General features: G+C 43.2%; 1 long non-coding RNA gene across 1 annotated transcript in view; it reads left to right on the top strand.

Annotated features, from left to right (window-relative positions):
• LOC144505301 (uncharacterized) overlaps positions 1 to 14,184 on the top strand; it is a 33,359-nt gene extending 19,175 nt beyond the window's left edge. The window contains exon 4 of the long non-coding RNA XR_013499808.1: positions 13,730 to 14,184. This is a non-coding gene — a long non-coding RNA (uncharacterized LOC144505301). The remainder of the gene's footprint in view (positions 1 to 13,729) is intronic.
• The last annotated feature ends 3,891 nt before the right edge of the window (positions 14,185 to 18,075 follow it).

Here is an 18,075-nt window from a genome sequence, read left to right as displayed (position 1 = left end):
TTTGTAGAGCCAGGTTGTGCAAGGCACGGCACAGCACACCACCACAATGTGGGAAGAGATGAGAGGGCTGTATTGTAGGGCCCTGTCAGAGCGGTCCAAGGACTGGAATCACATTTTGAGGAGTCCAATGCACCTCTCCACTATTTCGCGGGTGGCTACATGGGCCTCATTATAGCAGTCTCCACCTCTGTCACAGTCCTCCGCACAGGCATCATCAGCCTTGCCCAATTTGGGTAACCCATATCACCCGTGAGCCACCCCTCCAGCTTGGGCTCCTTCTCAAATGCCTCTGGGAAGTCAAAGCTCCTGACAATGAAGCTGTCGTGCATGCTGTCTGGGTGCCTTGTGCAGACGTGCATAATGTATATATTATGATCACGCACCAGTTGAACATTCAGGCTGTAGAACCCCTTTCTGTTGATGAATCTTTGTGGATTGTGTAGGGCCTTGAGAGCAATGTGGGTGCAGTCGATGGCCCGCTATACATTAGGCATCCGAACAATGGCTTTGGGCACTAAGGGACAATTTAGCATAGCCAATCCTCCTATTCTACAAATCTTTGGACACTAAGGGGCATGACCAATCCACCTAACCTTCTCATCATTGGACACTAAGTGACAATTTACTGTGGCCAATCCATGCAACCTGCAGTCTGGGCTTCCTGATGGGCCTGGCCCAGGTTAAATTTGAGGTACTGCAGAGCCTAGGCATACATGGATTCCGTGACCTGCTTGACACAGGTGTGTACAGCTGACTGGGAAATGCCACATACATCTCCGCTAGGGGTCTGGAAGGAGCTAGTTGCATAAAAGTTTGGAGCGGCTGTTAATTTGACAGCCACCGAGAGTGGATGCTCCCCCGCCCTGAGGTGCTAGGTCCTATAACAGGTGGCACAAGTTTTGCATTGTCTCCTTTCAGAGGCGGAGATGTTCAAATGACACTCGTGCACGGAACTGCTGGCATCTCTGCTTCTTCCTTCTCCTGTGCCCCTCCACCTTCCTGGACGAATGGCAGCTACCTCTTGCCTCTGGTGGTCGTCTCCCTCTACTCCTGCAAGTGGTAAGGCCTGGGTCTCCTGTGTCCGCAATTCTTCCTCCAAGTCCTCCCCCTCAGCTCCAGCAGCAACCAAAAGAACTGCAAGATCAATCGGTTGCATCAAAAAGGTCATCTCGTCACTCTGAAAGGGGAGGGGCGTTGGAGATGTGGAGGAACACATGTATAGGTTAAGGCACACTGCTTGTCCCGAGCTCATCAACAGTCACTGTCCATACTGCCCATTCCCCCAGCCACATGCTCCCTAAAATCATAGCCCCCCCCACATTTCCCCCAGCCACATGCTCCCCAAAATCACAGCTCTTTGAAAAGCTGAGAGGCTGCAGCAGTGCAATTTGCAAGGGCTTTGTGCACATCCTTAAGCTGCAAGACTGCTGAGTGCACTGGGACCTAGCAGCATCCATAAGGCCTGAGGTCACTGCTGAGACTTGGGTCCATGCTGGATATCGGACATCGGAGATTCTGCTAAGCAACAGCCCCCCATCTCACTGCACACTCACAGTGCGCCAACTGACCCCAGAAAGAAAATGGCCGCAACAAGAGGACACCTGTAAGCAGCAAAGAGCCATCGGATGCTACGCACATATCTCTTCACTAATCCTCACTGATGGAGCGCCCAAATTAGACTTGTATGGAGCATGTCTATTTGGCACCAATTCCGGATTGGTGAACACAGTAGTAAAGAGGGAAGTGCTGGTAAAGTTGGGCGTGCAGCCCATTAAGTCAATTTAAATGCATTTAAATGGCAGTTGTGCCTGTTTTGGGCCATCCCAATTGTGTCCAGTTGAGGGCCTCGGTAAAGGGGGGGCGGGCACGGATTTCACTACTCACCTCACCTTTACCAAGTTTTCGCACCTGAAAACGAGTGCAACTTGATGGTAAAATTGGGCCTCATGTCTCTATTTGGATAGCTTCATTAAAACAGTCTCACATGTGGCTGCTTTAATTGATAAAGGAGGCCTACTAAAGCCATTAGTATTTTATGGTCTTGTCAGTGAAGTTAACTGAATCTCTAAGGGATGTGGTCAACTCAGCTTGCCTTCAGGATATTCCCTGATTATAGCCCTGATAAGTTTGTTTATTGCCAACAATAACAAAGCACATTTTTTATCAATCCAATGACTGAGCTTTTTATCATGACCTACAATTTCGAGGGATGCCAGCATGTATTCATTCGTCCTTGTCAGTTCCCACTAAGTCCCCTGCCAAACTCTTTCGATAGCTGTGACATTAATGACTTTCTGACTCTGTTTTGATTCAAAACTGTCAACGCAACCTCATTAAAACTCACTCTTGTATCAGTTGTTTCTGATAAGGTGATGGAAAGACAATTAAGTGTCCTTCCTTTTATATCTTTCTGCAGTGCTAAACTCCATTTTTTGCCCCATGCACTTAACCTATCCATTTGTAAATTTCTTATTTCGTTCTTGCAACTTACCATCCCACCTACTTCATCATCTGCAAATTTGGCTATGGTGCCTCCTACTGTCCTTGCATCCAAGTCATTAATATAGATAGTAAATAGTTGGGGCCGGAAGATCGAACCCTGTGGCACCACACTAATTACATCTTGCCAACCAGAAAGAGACCATTTATCCCAACTTTCTGCTCTCTCTTGGTTAGCCAATCCTCCTTTCCAAGCTAATAAATGACCCATAATCCCATGTGAACTAACTTTTGTCTATTAACCTTGTATGTGACACCTTATCAAGTATCTTCAGGAAGTCCAGATATTCAACATCTACAGGATCCCCATTATCCGCTTTGCTTGTTACATCTTCCAAGAATTCAAGCACGTTAATCAAATATGATTTGCCCTTCATAAGACCATGCTGTCTTTGATGGAATGCATTTTGACTTTCTAAATGTCCTGTTATTACTTCCTTAATGGATTCTGTTGGAGGGATCAAACAAGCGGAGTCTTCGAGACCATATGGAATTTCAACAAGATGTTTATTCAAACTTGTACTGTATATAGAGGAGAGCACCCACTGAACCAATTCAGGGCTATTCTTCCGAGTGACTCTGCTCAGGTGTTTTTGAACAGCATTCTTACACTATTTCATGTTACAATTGTGTTACATGGCCTCAACTCCTTTTTTTAATGCCTTTTCCCCTTAGCCCTTTATTCCTCGATCTCTCATGGGTGTTTATTTTATGCACCATCCTCTTATGCAGCACCTTGTCAGTTGCCTTTTGGAAATCTAAATACGCTATCTATAGGTTCCCCTCTATCTAAGCTCCCTGTTACATTCCCAAAGAATTTGAGCAAATTTATCAAACATGATTTACTTTTCATAAAACCTGTTGGCTAGGTTTGATTATCAGCTTTCCTAAATGACTAGCTATTAAAAACATAGAAAGAGACATAGAAAAACTACAGCACAAAACAGGCCCTTCGGCCCCACAAGTTGTGCCGAACATATCCCTATCTTTTAGGCCTACCTATAACCCTCTATCCTATTAAGTCCCATGTACTCATCCAGGAGTCTCTTAAAAGACCCTATTGAGTTTGCCTCCACCACCACAGCCGATTCCACTCGCCCACCACCCTCTGTGTGAAAAACTTCCCCCTAACATTTCCCCTGTACCTACCCCCCAGCACCTTAAATCTGTGTCCTCTCGTAGCAGCCATTTCCACCCTGGGAAAAAGCCTCTGAGAGTCCACCCGATCTATACCTCTCAACTCTTATATACCTCTATTAGGTTTCCTCTCACCCTACGTCTCTCCAAGGAGAAAAGACTGGGCTCCCTCAGCCTATCCTCATAAGGCATGCCACTCAATCAAGGCAACATCCTTGTAAATCTCCTCTGCACCCTTTCAATCTTTTCCACATCCTTCCTGTAATGAGGCGACCAGAACTGAGCACAGTACTCCAAGTGGGGTCTGACGAGAGTCTTATATAGCTGCATCATTATCTCCGGACTCCTAAACTCAATCCCTCGATTGATAAAGGCCATACACCTTCTTAACCACCTCCTCCACCTACGGGGCTGATTATAGAGTCCTATGGACCCGGACCCCAAGGTCCTTCTGATCCTCTATGGTACTAAGAGTCTTTCCCTTTATATTGTGCTCCTTCATCCCATTTCCCCTGCCAAAATGGACCACTGCGCATTTATCTGGGTTGAAGTCCATCTGCCACTTCTCCGCCCAGTCTTGCATCCCATCTATGTCCCTCTGTAACTTCTGACATCCCTCCAGACTATCCACAACCCCACCAACCTTCGTGTCATCGGCAAACTTACCAACCCATCCCTCCACTTCCTCATCCAGGTCATTTATGAAAATGACAAACAGCAAGGGTCCCAGAACAGATCCCTGGGGCACACCACTGGTGACCGACCTCCATTTAGAAAAAGACCCATCTATACACACTCTCTGCCTCCTTTGGGCAAGCCCGTTTTGGATCCACAGGGCAGCAGCCCCTTGGATCCCATGCCCTCTCACTTTTTCTAGAAGCCTTGCATGGGGGACCTTAATGAACGCCTTGCTAAAATCCATATCAACCACATCTACGCTTTCCCTTCGTCAATGTGTTTAGTCACATTTTCGAAGAACTCCACCAGGCTCGTACGGCACGATCTGCCTCTGACAAAGCCATGCTGAGTATTTTTGAGCATACTAAACCTCTCTAAATGCTCATAAATCTTGCCCCTCAGGATTTTCTCTTTCCGCTTTGAGAAAGAGAAATGCTGACTCCAGCATTTTGTCAATAATAGGTATTAAACTAACTGGCCCATAGTTCCCTGCCTTCTCCCTTTTCAACAAAGAATTCACATTGATTGCTTTCCAATCTTCTGATACCCTCCTGGAATTTAGTGTTATGCAAAATTTCAACCAATGGGTCACTATCTCTGCAGCCAGTTCCATTTCAAACCCTAGCATGGAATTCATCGGGTCCTGGCAACTTGTCCACTTTTAGCCCCCTGAATTACTTTAATATTCCATCCCTTGCTTGGTATTATTATAAGTTCTACCATGTTCCTTAAAATCAGCCCATCTGATATCTTATTTGCAATGCTTTGCACAGTGAAGACTGATGCAAAACATTTAGTTAGCATACTGCTTGTACTTTGTTTGCTCTTATCAATTCACCTGCCTCGTTCAGTAGAGGTCCCATATTTAGCTTAGTCAGTGGCTTCCTATTTATATGCCCACAGAAACCCTTGCTGTTGGTTGTTATGCTGCATGTTTTCTCATTCATTTTCTTCCACCTTATGAGCTGAATAATCTTTTACTGCTACACTCTTTAAAAACTTCCCATTCCTCTGGTCTACCACTATCCCTTGCCACTTTGTATATCCTGCTTTTCAATTTGACATTATCCTTGACCTCCTTTGTTTATCCTGGATTTTGCCTCTTTCTTGTGGAATCCCTCTTTTTGATTGGGATAAACTTCTGCTGAGCATTTTGGACCATGTTGAATATCTGCCACTACTCGTATACTGACCTGTATCTTAGCTTGTTTATCCAATTCACTTTGGACAATTTCTCCCTCATACCATAATAATTGGCCTTATTTAAGTTGAAAACACTGGTTATGTTCACCTAAAAACTGTATCTGGAATTCTATCATATTGTGGTCAATACCCGCCTCGGGGGTTCTTAACCACAAGATCCTTTATTGTTCCTTCTTCATGACACAAAACCAAATCTAAAATAGCCCGTTCCCACATAATTTACACAACGTCAAGCTATAAAAAGCAATCCCTGATGCACTCCACAATTTCTTCTATTTTTGGATTGTCCAATGAATATACAGATTAAAATCACTCATGATAATTACAGTTTCCTTCAAATGTACTCTTGATATTTGCCCATGTATGCCATGACTTGTTGAGAGGTCACATTTTGGTGGTCTATTGATTACTCCCACCCTTGTCTTTCTTCCCCTGCTATTCATGATTTCAACCCAAATTTCACATCACTATCCACTACCTTTATATCAGGTCAAAGCACTGCTCTGAAACATTCCCTGATTAACAACGCTACCTCACCTTTTGCCCAGTTCTTTTGGAACATTGTCTTTCCTGGAATGTTGAGTTTCCAGCCCTGGTCTCCCTTAAACACATTTCTGTGGCAGCTAATATATCATGCTCATGTTTTGTAATGGTGTTATCAACTCGTCTATTTGTTACAAATGCTTTAGGTAAAGAACATGTAACTCTGGATTTGCTTGGTGTTGCTTATTTTTGTTTCTGGTTCCTGCCCTGCCTGTCACTATGACAGTCAAGTTCTCCCTCATTATCCTGTGTCACCAGTCCGTCATTTATCCCTTCGGTTGTTGGAATTCCACCACCCCCCTCCCCTCCCCCCCCCCCCCCCCCCCGCCCTCCCCCTTCCCACCACCCGCCCAAATCCATTACTTAGGGCTCTATTATGAGTCCTTGGTGTAATATAGGCCCATAATTTCCAATCACCGGAGGAAAGCTATGGAATGCCAGAAATGAAATAATATTTTGCTCACTTACCTGGCCTAAAAAAAAATTGTGCTGGAACTCCCAATGGGAACAGCAGCCTTCAGTCATCAGTAGAACCATCGCTGCAGCCCCCAGTGACGCATGAGGTCCGGAACCACGCTTCCTTGTCATGTGGCCAGACTGAGAACGTCCAACGAGGTCCAGTTTGGCAATAGCAGTTTTGTATTGAAAACAGAGAAGGATTACCCTGCTGTTATAAAAGGTATGTTAGTGCTTTATAATATTTTAAGTAGTTAATCCTATTGTTATTAGCTCATTTAAAAAGTATTTTTTTAATCATTGAGGATCAGCAGTTAATGTATCAATAGGTTTTGCTACTCTAAATTTGGGAAATTATTTATACCTGTATTCTATTATTATATATCTTAATGTGAGGAATGCTTATTAATGTTTGTGTGTTCTAATTTAGAATATTCTAAATCTGTGAAACTATTTAAATCTGCATTGTTATTTCATAACTTTTAAGTATAGCATGCTTATAAGTCTTAATATGTTTTCATTTAAAATATGGAAACTGAAAATTTAATTGTCAAGATGAGAGGTCAGGAATTCTCCAGGTATCCAGAAATTACATTAGATTGAGCAAAGTAGAGTTCACATCTTGGGCCTTGGAAAATTTAAATGTGTTTATCATTAATATTCATCTGCCTTGCTTACTTCATCTATAATTGTCTCATCTTTAACTGTTATGTATGTTTCAATAAAACATTTGTATGATTCCATACTGAAATGTTTTTTGTTTCAATGAAGCATTCATAGAATTTTGTAGTTTAATGGAAAATACATATTAATAGAAATGTTATAAATACAAAACTTTGATACTATGTTAACATTTAACTGAGCATTTTACTTTAGCAGTTGCACAATAACATCTATAATTGCCTCAACTTTTCAATTTTTTTACAAAATATATATTTCTCTCATAATCAAAATATTTTTATACATTAACACAACAGTTCTGTTACCTCTAAACAAGGAGGTGAGCGAGGGAAGGGGGAGGAGTTTGTATTTTATAAGTAGCCTGATCTTCGATGCTTGCATCAAAACCTCAAAAAGAACTTCAGTTAAGAATCAAGCTAAAAGCACAGTGTTCCAGTTGTGGTGGAATATGACTCCAGGTTTTTCGCCTGCACTGGATTCTGTAATCATAGAATCCCTACAGTACAGAAGGAGGCCATTCAGCCCATCAAGTCTGTACCAACCACAATCCGACCTGGGCCCTATTCCTGTAACCCCACACATTTACCCTGCTAATCCCCGTGACATTATGGCCATGCTAAATTGACCCTATCAACCTAACCCGCACATCTTTGGACTGTGGGAGGAAACCAGAGCACCCGGAGGAAACCCATGCAGACACGGGGAGAACTTGCAAACTCCACACAGACAGTGACTCGAGGCTGGAATTGAACCCGGGTCCCTGGCGTTGTGAGGCAGCATTGCTAACCACTGTGCCACTGTGCCGCCCTGTACCTGTCATAAAGAGGGTTCACATCAGCTTACAGGAGATTTGCATATGTCATCTTAAGGGATACGCTTTCCGGAAGTATTTGAACTGGCCAACTTGCCTAAGGATCAACGTTCTTAAAATTGTGATAAACACTTCTTAAAATATATTGCAAAACTCAAATACTGAAATTTATTCCAGACACTAACATCCACCTTGTTATATATGAACATACTTTTTTTTACTGGAATTGGTTGTCATGACAAAGATTTTTTAAAATCTTTGTGCATTACATAAATGTCAAACATCTTTTTACAACCCACCCAAAGAACGTCTGCTGCCTCTACTCACTGCAGCTAGACCAAAAGAAACTGCAAATAAATGAGGGCAAAAACTGGCTTAACGTCAGCGCAAGTGATGGACGTTTTGGCACAATTAGTACTCAGCACTTCCATACTGGCAACTTTCAGAACATGAATCGGAGGTTCAAAATTATCACTCTTTCAGTGCACGTATGCATGCACCAGGACTTCTGTGTTACCGGACGCGTATATGCGAGTCACAATTGACTTAAGCCGGCATTTGAACGGGAAGTTACGGGCCAATTGTGCCAAAAGGGTTGGCAGGTCAGATGATTGGAACAATATCACAAAAATTGCAAAGAATAACCAAAGCATCGGTATTCACAAAGGAGAGGGGCGTGTTAACCGGGAGTGTCTCGGAGGGAGGTGTTGACCCGTTAGAGAAAATCTCCATTACAAGAGAGGAAGCGTTAGGTTTTTTAGGGAACATTAAAACTGACAAAGCCCCAGGGCCTGATGGCATCTATCCTCGACTGCTCAGGGAGACGAGAGATGAAATTGCTGGGCCTCTGACGGAAATCTTTGTCGCTTCTTTGGACACGGGTGAGGTCCCTGAGGATTGGAGGATAGCGAATGTGGTCCCGTTGTTTGAGAAGGGTAGCAGGGATAACCCGGGAAATTATAGGCCGGTGAGCTTGACGTCCGTGGTAGGGAAGTTGTTGGAGAGGATTCTTAGAGACAGGATGTATGTGCATTTAGAACGGAACAATCTCATTAGTGACAGACAACATGGTTTTGTAAGAGGGAGGTCGTGTTACAAATTTGGTGGAGTTTTTTTGAGGAAGTGACAAAAACAGTTGATGAAGGAAGGGCCGTGGATGTCGTCTCTATGGATTTCAGGAAAGCATTTGACAAAGTCCCACATGGCAGGTTGGTTAAGAAGGTTAAGGCTCCTGGGATACAAGGAGAAGTGGCTAGATGGGTGGAGAACTGGCTTGGCCATAGGAGACAGAGGGTAGTGGTCGAAGGGTCTTTTTCCGGCTGGAGGTCTGTGATCAGTGGTGTTCCGCAGGGCTCTGTACTGGGACCTCTGCTATTTGTGATATATATAAATGATTTGGAAGAAGGTGTAACTGGACTTGCGGATAGCGAAGAGCGTTGTCGGGCAATACAGCAGGATATAGATAGGCTGGAAAATTGGGCGGAGAGGTGGCAGATGGAGTTTAATCCGGATAAATGCGAAGTGATGCATTTTGGAAGAAATAATGTAGGGAGGAGTTATACAATAAATGGCAGAGTCATCAGAAGTACAGAAACACAGAGGGACCTAGGTGTGCAAGTCCACAAATCCTTGAAGGTGGCAACAAAGGTGGTGAAGAAGGCATATGGTATGCTTGCCTTTATAGGACGGGGTATAGAGTATAAAAGCTGGAGTCTGATGATGCAGCTGTATAGAACGCTGGTTAGGCCACATTTGGAGTACTGCGTCCAGTTCTGGTCGCCGCACTACCAGAAGGACGTGGAGGCGTTAGAGAGAGTGCAGAGAAGGCCTACCAGGATGTTGCCTGGTATGGAGGGTCTTAGCTATGAAGAGAGATTGGGTAAACTGGGGTTGTTCTCCCTGGAAAGACGGAGAATGAGGGGAGATCTAATAGAGGTGTACAAGATTATGAAGGGGATAGATAGGATGAACGGTGGGAAGCTTTTTCCCAGATCAGAAGCACGTTCACGAGGGGTCACGGGCTCAAGGTGAGAGGGGCGAAGTATAACTCAGATATTAGAGGGATGTTTTTTACACAGAGGGTGGTGGGGGCCTGGAATGCGCTGCCAAGTAGGGTGGTGGAGGCAGGCACGCTGACATTGTTTAAGACTTACCTGGATAGTCACATGAGCAGCCTGGGAATGGAGGGATACAAACGATTGGTCTAGTTGGACCAAGGAGCGGCACAGGCTTGGAGGGCCGAAGGGCCTGTTTCCTGTGCTGTACTGTTCTTTGTTCTTTGTTCATTGTTTAAGAGGGGCAAATGTGCACCAGAGGAAGTTAGCAAGGAAAATAGCAATATAAACTCAGTGTCTCGATATGTATTAAAGAAAACAGCTAACAGGGTGAGTACTTTTCTGATGGAAAGTTACTGTCAAGAATTAATATTGAAAAATATAGAGATGACATCTAAATTCAAACAGACCTCGGTGCTCATAATTGAAGATACTGGAAATTTGCCAGAAACAGCCTTCAATCAGCAAATGGAAGGATGCGAGAAATAAGCTAAAATTTCTGTCACCAGGGTGGTGGCAGAAGGAATTTTTTTCCAACTGCTGAGTCAAGAGTCCCCGGTTCCAAATGAACATCACGCTAGTGTCTTAAAAAATTGGATAATGGGACAATTGGTGCAGTGCTCTTAAGTTTTCAAAATTCACTAGATTCGGGGAAGTTTCAATTAGTTCGGAAAATAGCAAATGTAACTGCTTTATTGAAAAATGGGGGGGTGGTGGGGGGCGGGGGGGGGGAAACCAGGTAAGTAAAGGCCAGTTCGCATATTGTCTGTCATAGATAAATTGTGAGAAGCTATTTTTAAAAACCTTACAGCAGGGCATTTTGAAAAATCAGGCAGAGTCAACACGATGTTATGAAAGAGAAATCATAGTTAGCCAATTTTTTGGATGTGAGCTTTGCTGGCTCGGCCAGTATTTGTTGCCGGTCCTAACTGCCCTTGAAAGGTGGTGGTGAGTAACCTTCTTGATCCACTGCAGCCCATGAGTGGTAGGTACACCCACAGTACTGATTAGGGAAGGAGTTTCGGGATTTAGACCAAGTGACCGCAAAGGAACAGCAATATATTCCCAAACCAAGCTGGTGAGTGGCCAGGAGGGGAACTTCCAGATGGTGGCGCTCCAATGTATTTGGATGTTCATAGTCCTGGGTTTTAAAATGCTGTCTGAGGAGTCTTGGTGAGATCCTAAAATGCACCTAGAAGATGGTAGACAATACTGCTGCTGGTTATCGGTTGTGGAGTGCATGTTTTTGCTATCAAGCTGGCTACTGTGTCCTGGATGCATCAAGATTCTTGAATATTCCTGATGCAGCACTCATCCATTTAAAAAATAAGGGCAAATTTTAGGGCAGCACAGTGGTGCAGTGGTATGCTGCCTCACAGCGGGTTCAATTCCAGCCTCGGGTCACTGTCTGTGTGGAGTGTGCACTTTCTCCCCATGTCTGCGTGGCTTTCCTCTGGGTGCCCCAGTTTCCTCCCACAGTCCAAAGATGTGCAGGTTATGTTGATTGGCCATGCTAAATTGACTCTCGTGTTAGGAGGAATAACAGGGTAAATCATGGTTACGGGAATAGGGTCTGACTGGGATTGCGATTGGTACAGACTCGATTGGCCAAATGGCCTCCTTATGATTCCATCACTGTCCTGACCTGTACCTTTATAGATTGTTGATAGGCTTTGGCGAATGAAGGGGTGAGTTACTTTATGCAGCATTCCGAGCTTGTGAACTGTTCTTGGAGCCACATTATTTATATAGCAACTCCAGTTGAGTTTCTGATTGATGGTAACCACCAGGATTCTGATGTTGGAGGATTCAGTGATAGGAATGCACATGAATATCAAGCAGTGATGTTTAAATTCCCAATTGGAGATGATCACGATCTGGCACTTGTATCACACGAATGTTACATGCCACTTGTCTGCCCAAGCCTGGATATTGCCGAGCACTTGCTGAATAGCAATCTGTTCAAGGGCCTATTGAGAAAGATAGTTCACGGTGTGGAGGGTAACATATTGGCAGGGAGTACAGATTAGCTAGCTAACAGTAAGCAGAGGGTAGGCATGAATGGGTCAATTCTGGCTGGTACGATGTGACGAGTTGTGTGCCACAGGAATCAATGCTGGGGCTTCAAACATTTAAAATTTATTTCACTGACTTGGATGAAGGGATCAAATATATGGTTTTTAAATAAGCTATGAACATAAAGAGAGAAGAGTAAGATCTGAAGAGTAGACAAAGAGGATACAAAGGGATATAGATATGCAAAGTGGGCAAAAGTATGGCAAATGGAATACTAATTGGGAAAATCTGAAGTTGGTCACTTTTGCAGGAAAATTTTAAAAAGTAACATATTATGTTTGTCACAAATAGGCTTACATTAACACTGCAATCACCACCCTCTGGCACCTGTTTGGGTGCATTTGAGGGAGAATTTAGCATGGCCAATGCACCTAACCAGCACGTCTTTTAGACTGTGGGAGAAACCGGAGCAAACCCACGCAGACTGGGGAGAACGTCCAGACTCCACACAGACAGTGAGCCAAGCCTGGAATCGAACCCAAGTCCCTGGTGCTGTGAGGCAGCAGTACTAACCACTAGCCACCCAAAAGTAAATGACCCGTACTGAGAGAGATTGCAGAGTTTTGAGGTGCAGAGGAACATCAATGTTCTAGTGTATGCATCACAAATGGTGTATCTGCTGGTACAACAAGTCATTTTGGAACACTATTAGATTATCTTAAATTTTTGTCAGGGGAACTCAACAAAAAAGTAGGAAAGTTGCACTTCAATTACACAGGACATTGGGGAAACTACAGCTGGAGTACTGTGTACAGCATTGGTCTCCTTCTTTAAGGAAGGGTGTAAGTGTATTGGAAGGAGTTCAAAGAAGATTTTCTAAACCAATAACTAGATCAGGGGGGTTGTATGGTGAGTTAAAGCTGAGTAAGAAGTCTCACAACACCAGGTTAAAGTCCAACAGGTTTATTTGGCAGCACTAGCTTTCGGACCCCCAAGCCCCTTCTTCAGGTGACTCACCTGAAGAAGGGGTTTGGGACTCTGAAAGCTAGTGCTGCCAAATAAACCTGTTAGACTTTAACCTGGTGTTGTGAGACTTCTTACTGTGCTTACCCCGGTCCAATGCCGGCATCTCCACATCAGAGTGAAAGCTGGGCAGACTAAGCTTGTATAAGTGGACTTTAGAAGAGTAAGAAACAAATGACAAAAACATGCAGGATCATGAGCGTTCGAGACAGAGTCAATGTGTAGAGGATGATTCCTCTAGTAGGAATGTCTAGTGCTGGGGCGACTGTTTAAAAATAGAAAACCCTTCATTTAAGATGTAAATGAGGGATTTTTTTTTCTCACAAACGATTATCAGTCTTTGGAAAACACCAAAAGTTGGTGCAACAGAGACTTTGAATATTTTGAAGAAAGGAAAGGGTGAATGTTTTTTGTATTCAATGTATTTTATACCTAAACGGTTAATGGATTTTGTACCTAGAATGTATCACAAACATAACCCTTCATTGTGGCTAATCTCCTCAGGTTTATACTGCTTCTGACATTAATATCAGTTAACTTTTATTCTTATAACAATAGATAGTCAAATGTAAATGTGAATGTGTTTGTGAAGTCTTACCTTTCCAACATGTTTGTGTGTGGTTTGCAGAATGGAAGCAATTCCATGATATGAAGCGCGATATCGGCCGTTTGAAGAGGAACTCCCGCTGGGGCAGCTGGAAGAGCGCGGGAACTTCAAAGGGTAACTGCGGGAAGAACAGGAAACAGAAGACCTGCGCTTCGTGAGCTGAGAATGCCAGATACACTGGTTTATGGTCAGAAGCTATGAATGTAATTTTAGTTTTTAACTGGTCTGAGGCTTGCTTCGTGACCAGAGCTATATATTTTGATTTGTAGCTGGTCTGGAAGCTTCGTGACCAGCAGTTGTGAATTGTATTTTTGAATCGCGACTGGTCTGGAATTGATTCGTGACAACTATTAGAAGCCATGCTGTATATATATATTCCCCACTTTTCTGTGTTCAGAGAGAACTTTGGCTTCCGCTTCCAAGGGGTCAAGTTCTCCTGCAAGCTTGTGGGAATAAAGCCTACTCTATTTTGACTCATACCAGTCTCAAGAGATATTTTTTGCCAACTACAATTGGTGGCGAAACCTTTGACACCCCAGGGTCTGTTTGCGGGACTTTGTTTGCGGGCTCAGGTTGAATGGCCACAACCTGGGTACTGGAATAGAGTTCTGAACCTAATAGGGTGAGCCAAACTACAGTGGGCTGATCATATGTGATGAGAGAATGTGAGAGTGAAAGACGTTTGAACTGAACTTATACGGACAAGGAGGCATTTGTCTTTAATACTCAAGTGAGTGTAAAGACTGGAGAAAAAGGTGCCTGAGGTGTGATGTTCAGATGTCAGTGAGAAAGAGAGACTAAGTGATCACTGAAGTAGAAGCCGGCTTAAGAGTGTAAGCTTAATAGTGTAAGCTTAATAGTGTAAGCTTAATAGTGTAAGCGGTGGTACGGAGGGATTTGATCACCCCTGACAGGTAACACTGGATCTGATAAGAACAGCCGAGGAGTGGGAGAGCGAAAAGGGAGAATAGAAGGCTCCAGGTGGTGAGTATAAAACCTATCTGTATTATGGCGGGATCACAGAGACAGTGGGTACCTCCGGAATCCCTGATACATGAGTGTATGACTAAGAGGAACAAATTCATGAAAAGGGGGGGTGGAACTGACCCTACCCTCTGGGCTAACAGCATAAGTGGTTGGATAAAGAAAAGAGAAACATGACAAAGAAAATAGGAGAATTGTTAATTCATCAGTTAGCTGGACTAATTGAGCAAGTAGTCGCCTCTACTAAGAAGTGGAGTGAGGATAAAGAAAGGATTAGGGAGTTAGAATCCAGAGTAAGGGAACTGGAGAAACAGAACCAAGTATTAGAAGAAGAGCAATGGAGAGGAAAACCATTCCTCTACCCCCTTATGAGTCCACACAACAGGGACTAAACGCTCTTCCAGAGGAGTGGGAAGCGCCAGAACACAACTTAGCGCCAGTAACCCGAGGGGGGAACAGATGCGCAGCCAAAGGTAAATTATAAACCATTCGGCCCAGGTGAGAGGCAGCTGATAATTGCCAGGCTTCCCTGGGTAATTGCCAGGCTTTCCTGGGTAAATTACAGCCTAGAAGCGCAAACACTAAATTCTGGGAAGAATTAGACACAATCTGGGTAGGGCACCAGCTGGTAAGAGCAGCCTGTCCAGTGGGTAAGTGGAGGCAGGTGGACCCACCACTCCTCCTGCACAGGATTATAGTGGGGGACGGTGGACACATGTAGTCGGCCTAACATCAGAAATAGATGCCTAACAGACACCCTTCGCCCAGTTTGAAACTCTGAGAGTGTTCGGGAATGCTCCTACTAACTGGAGCAGAATAACCACATCGAAACAGTTAAAAGGGGAAGGAGCTTCTGAATATGGGGAATGGTGGTTCCAGGTATATCAGGAGTGCTTAGGACAAGGAAACCCAGGTCGAGGAGATCGAGCATTCATCGGCTTTTAAGGATGAATTCTTTAGTGTTCACCAAAAAATCCTTAAAATGGGAATTCTCAGTACCCCGAACTATGATGAGTTGGTAGAATGGGCTAGTGGCATACCTGGAGGTGGATAGGAGAGACCTTAGTTTGTGTATTTCAGTGTGTTTGTGTGATCTGGTTGCTAGTCGAATGTAGGTGGTTGTTGTTGTATTAAATTGAGAGCAGGAATTGTTGAAGCCTTTGTTTGTTCTTGTGGAGTGTTTATTGTGGGTAATAAATGACCTTAGTTTAGCCTCAGGAGAGCTGGGGAGGTGTTAAGACTGTTAAAGATTAAAGTGATAAGATTTCTTGAATATACTTCTGTTTGAGTTTACTTACAGTTTGGAAGAAAGAAGAATAAAAGTGACTGTCTTAATCCAAGTTCTGTATTCTTTTAAATGTTTTACTTACATCTCAGTTTAAGGTGTTAAGTTTGAATGAGTGTTGGAAGCTTCCATGTGTGTGTTTTACAAAGTTGTTTGTTTTGATGTTCTTCCCTGCTGTGATTTTACAACAGTGGATTTGATAGAGTTTAAATAAAATTAGAAGGTAAATTGAAATTTCAAAATCAAAGTACATAAATTGAAGTAAGAAATAGCCAATTTCAATTTTGAATAAACCTGTGTTTGAATTTTGTTAAGAAAGGATTAAACCTTGGAGGGAACCATGTGCTCTCTCCTTTGTCCTGAAGTGAAGATTATGAGAGAGTTAGTTGAGAATTGGGAGAAGAAAATAAGTAATTTTATGGGAAAGTAGATAAACAAGAACAAAAGAATGTAGTAAATGTACTGTCTATGAGTCAGTTTAAATTATTTTAAGTTAGTGAAATGAATCTTAATTCTGCTTATTTCAAGTTCCAACAGGAGATTAATCAATTAAATCTTAGTTGCCAATGCAAATTGCCCTTACAAATGTCTGATAGTTTAATATTCTGTAACCTGGTTAAAATTATGTACTGCCGTTGGAATTTTATGTGCTATCTATTGTTCAAAGCTTGCCAAATATTGAGCACTGTCAAGCTTAAAATCTAGCCAGTTGAAATCAAACCAAAATGTTGCTGATTAATTAACTAGTATGTATTGTACCTACTTTGGTTTTGATTTGGCGCCTGTTGTTTTCCTCAAGTGCAGGGGTTTTGATCTGGAGCTCAGTTTAAAATTGGAAACGGCTTGGATTAAGAGGGTTTGGATATTACAGTTATGATGTGTAAAGAGGTATGATATAACTGCCACTTGATTATTTTTATTATACAGTATAGCTCTGCTATATGGACCCGAGAATAAAATCAAATCCTGAAAAGCCTTCACCAATTTTGTATAATATGGTTATATATTATATGTTGTGTATGGATAAACATAATTCTGTAGGAGCTTCCTGTTTTCCTCGCCATACAAATGATCAAATTAGATATAGTGTAAGAGTACATCATATGAAGATTGGAGCTGTATGGCATGTGATTTTAATGGGGAGTGCAATGTATTTTGACGAGATTACATACAAATGAATGGATGTCCCACTGCAGCCAAGAAGCCAGTGTAAAGTGTTATTTAATTCGCACTAAGCTTTCCATGGAAGGGGGGAATGTGTAGTTAACTGTATAATGTACGAGCTAAAGCCATACAGATATCGGGAAATTGTGGACAGAGATATTGCCCACTATACTGATGAGATTAAGAGTTACCACAAACCAGACAACCGGATTAACCCCTTGTGAATTAATGTCAGAATGGGCGATGATGTAGGTTCAGTAACAGATGAATTCAGGAGATATGTTTTGGAACTAAGCACCCAACTAAAAGGGATGCGCAAATTGGTAAAAGACAATCCGGAACAAAGTGACACAGAGAGAGAGAGCTTGAAATGCTCCCTGATTGGTGTGAAGTTTCGTCCTAGTAAAATCACTCCTTGAAACCTGCGTTCGCCCCTAAATGAAAGGGCCCCTATGAGGTTAAAATTGTGTAGTGTGCTTAATTCACAGATATGCGAGACGGTTGACCTCCAAGCAAGCTGAACGGGTTCGCGGTCAGTGGCGCGCGGGCGGTATTGCCTTTGGACCATTGTAGAACGGTCGCGTGGGTTATTAGTTAAGTGATAGGATGATTTTCTTGCTGCTTCTCACGACCCTTGCCCTGCTAGTTATGGAGGGGAAGTACAGGTGGAATTGTGTAGACTTGGGGACAGAGCATCGCAAGCATCTCTGTAACGATGGCTCTGTCTATTGAAACCTTCCGCCACATGGAATAAGTCCCTGGGAGGTAATCCGTTGGGACTGCTGCTTGGGATTCCTTAACCATGCCATGTTGCTAACTCTGTTGGAGGGATGAGGTGATTGGGGTCTCCCATGCAATGTAACGTGGTGTAACTGGAATTTTTGGTGTTTAGCTGAGGGACCAGGATGGACCTGTACCCGGCATCAGCGGAGGG

The sequence above is a fragment of the Mustelus asterias genome, chromosome 16 (assembly GCF_964213995.1).
Source record: "Mustelus asterias chromosome 16, sMusAst1.hap1.1, whole genome shotgun sequence".
NCBI classification, from domain to species: Eukaryota; Metazoa; Chordata; class Chondrichthyes; order Carcharhiniformes; family Triakidae; genus Mustelus; species Mustelus asterias.
The sequence above is the reverse complement of the archived record's forward strand: the minus strand, read 5'-3'. Positions and strand labels throughout refer to the sequence as shown.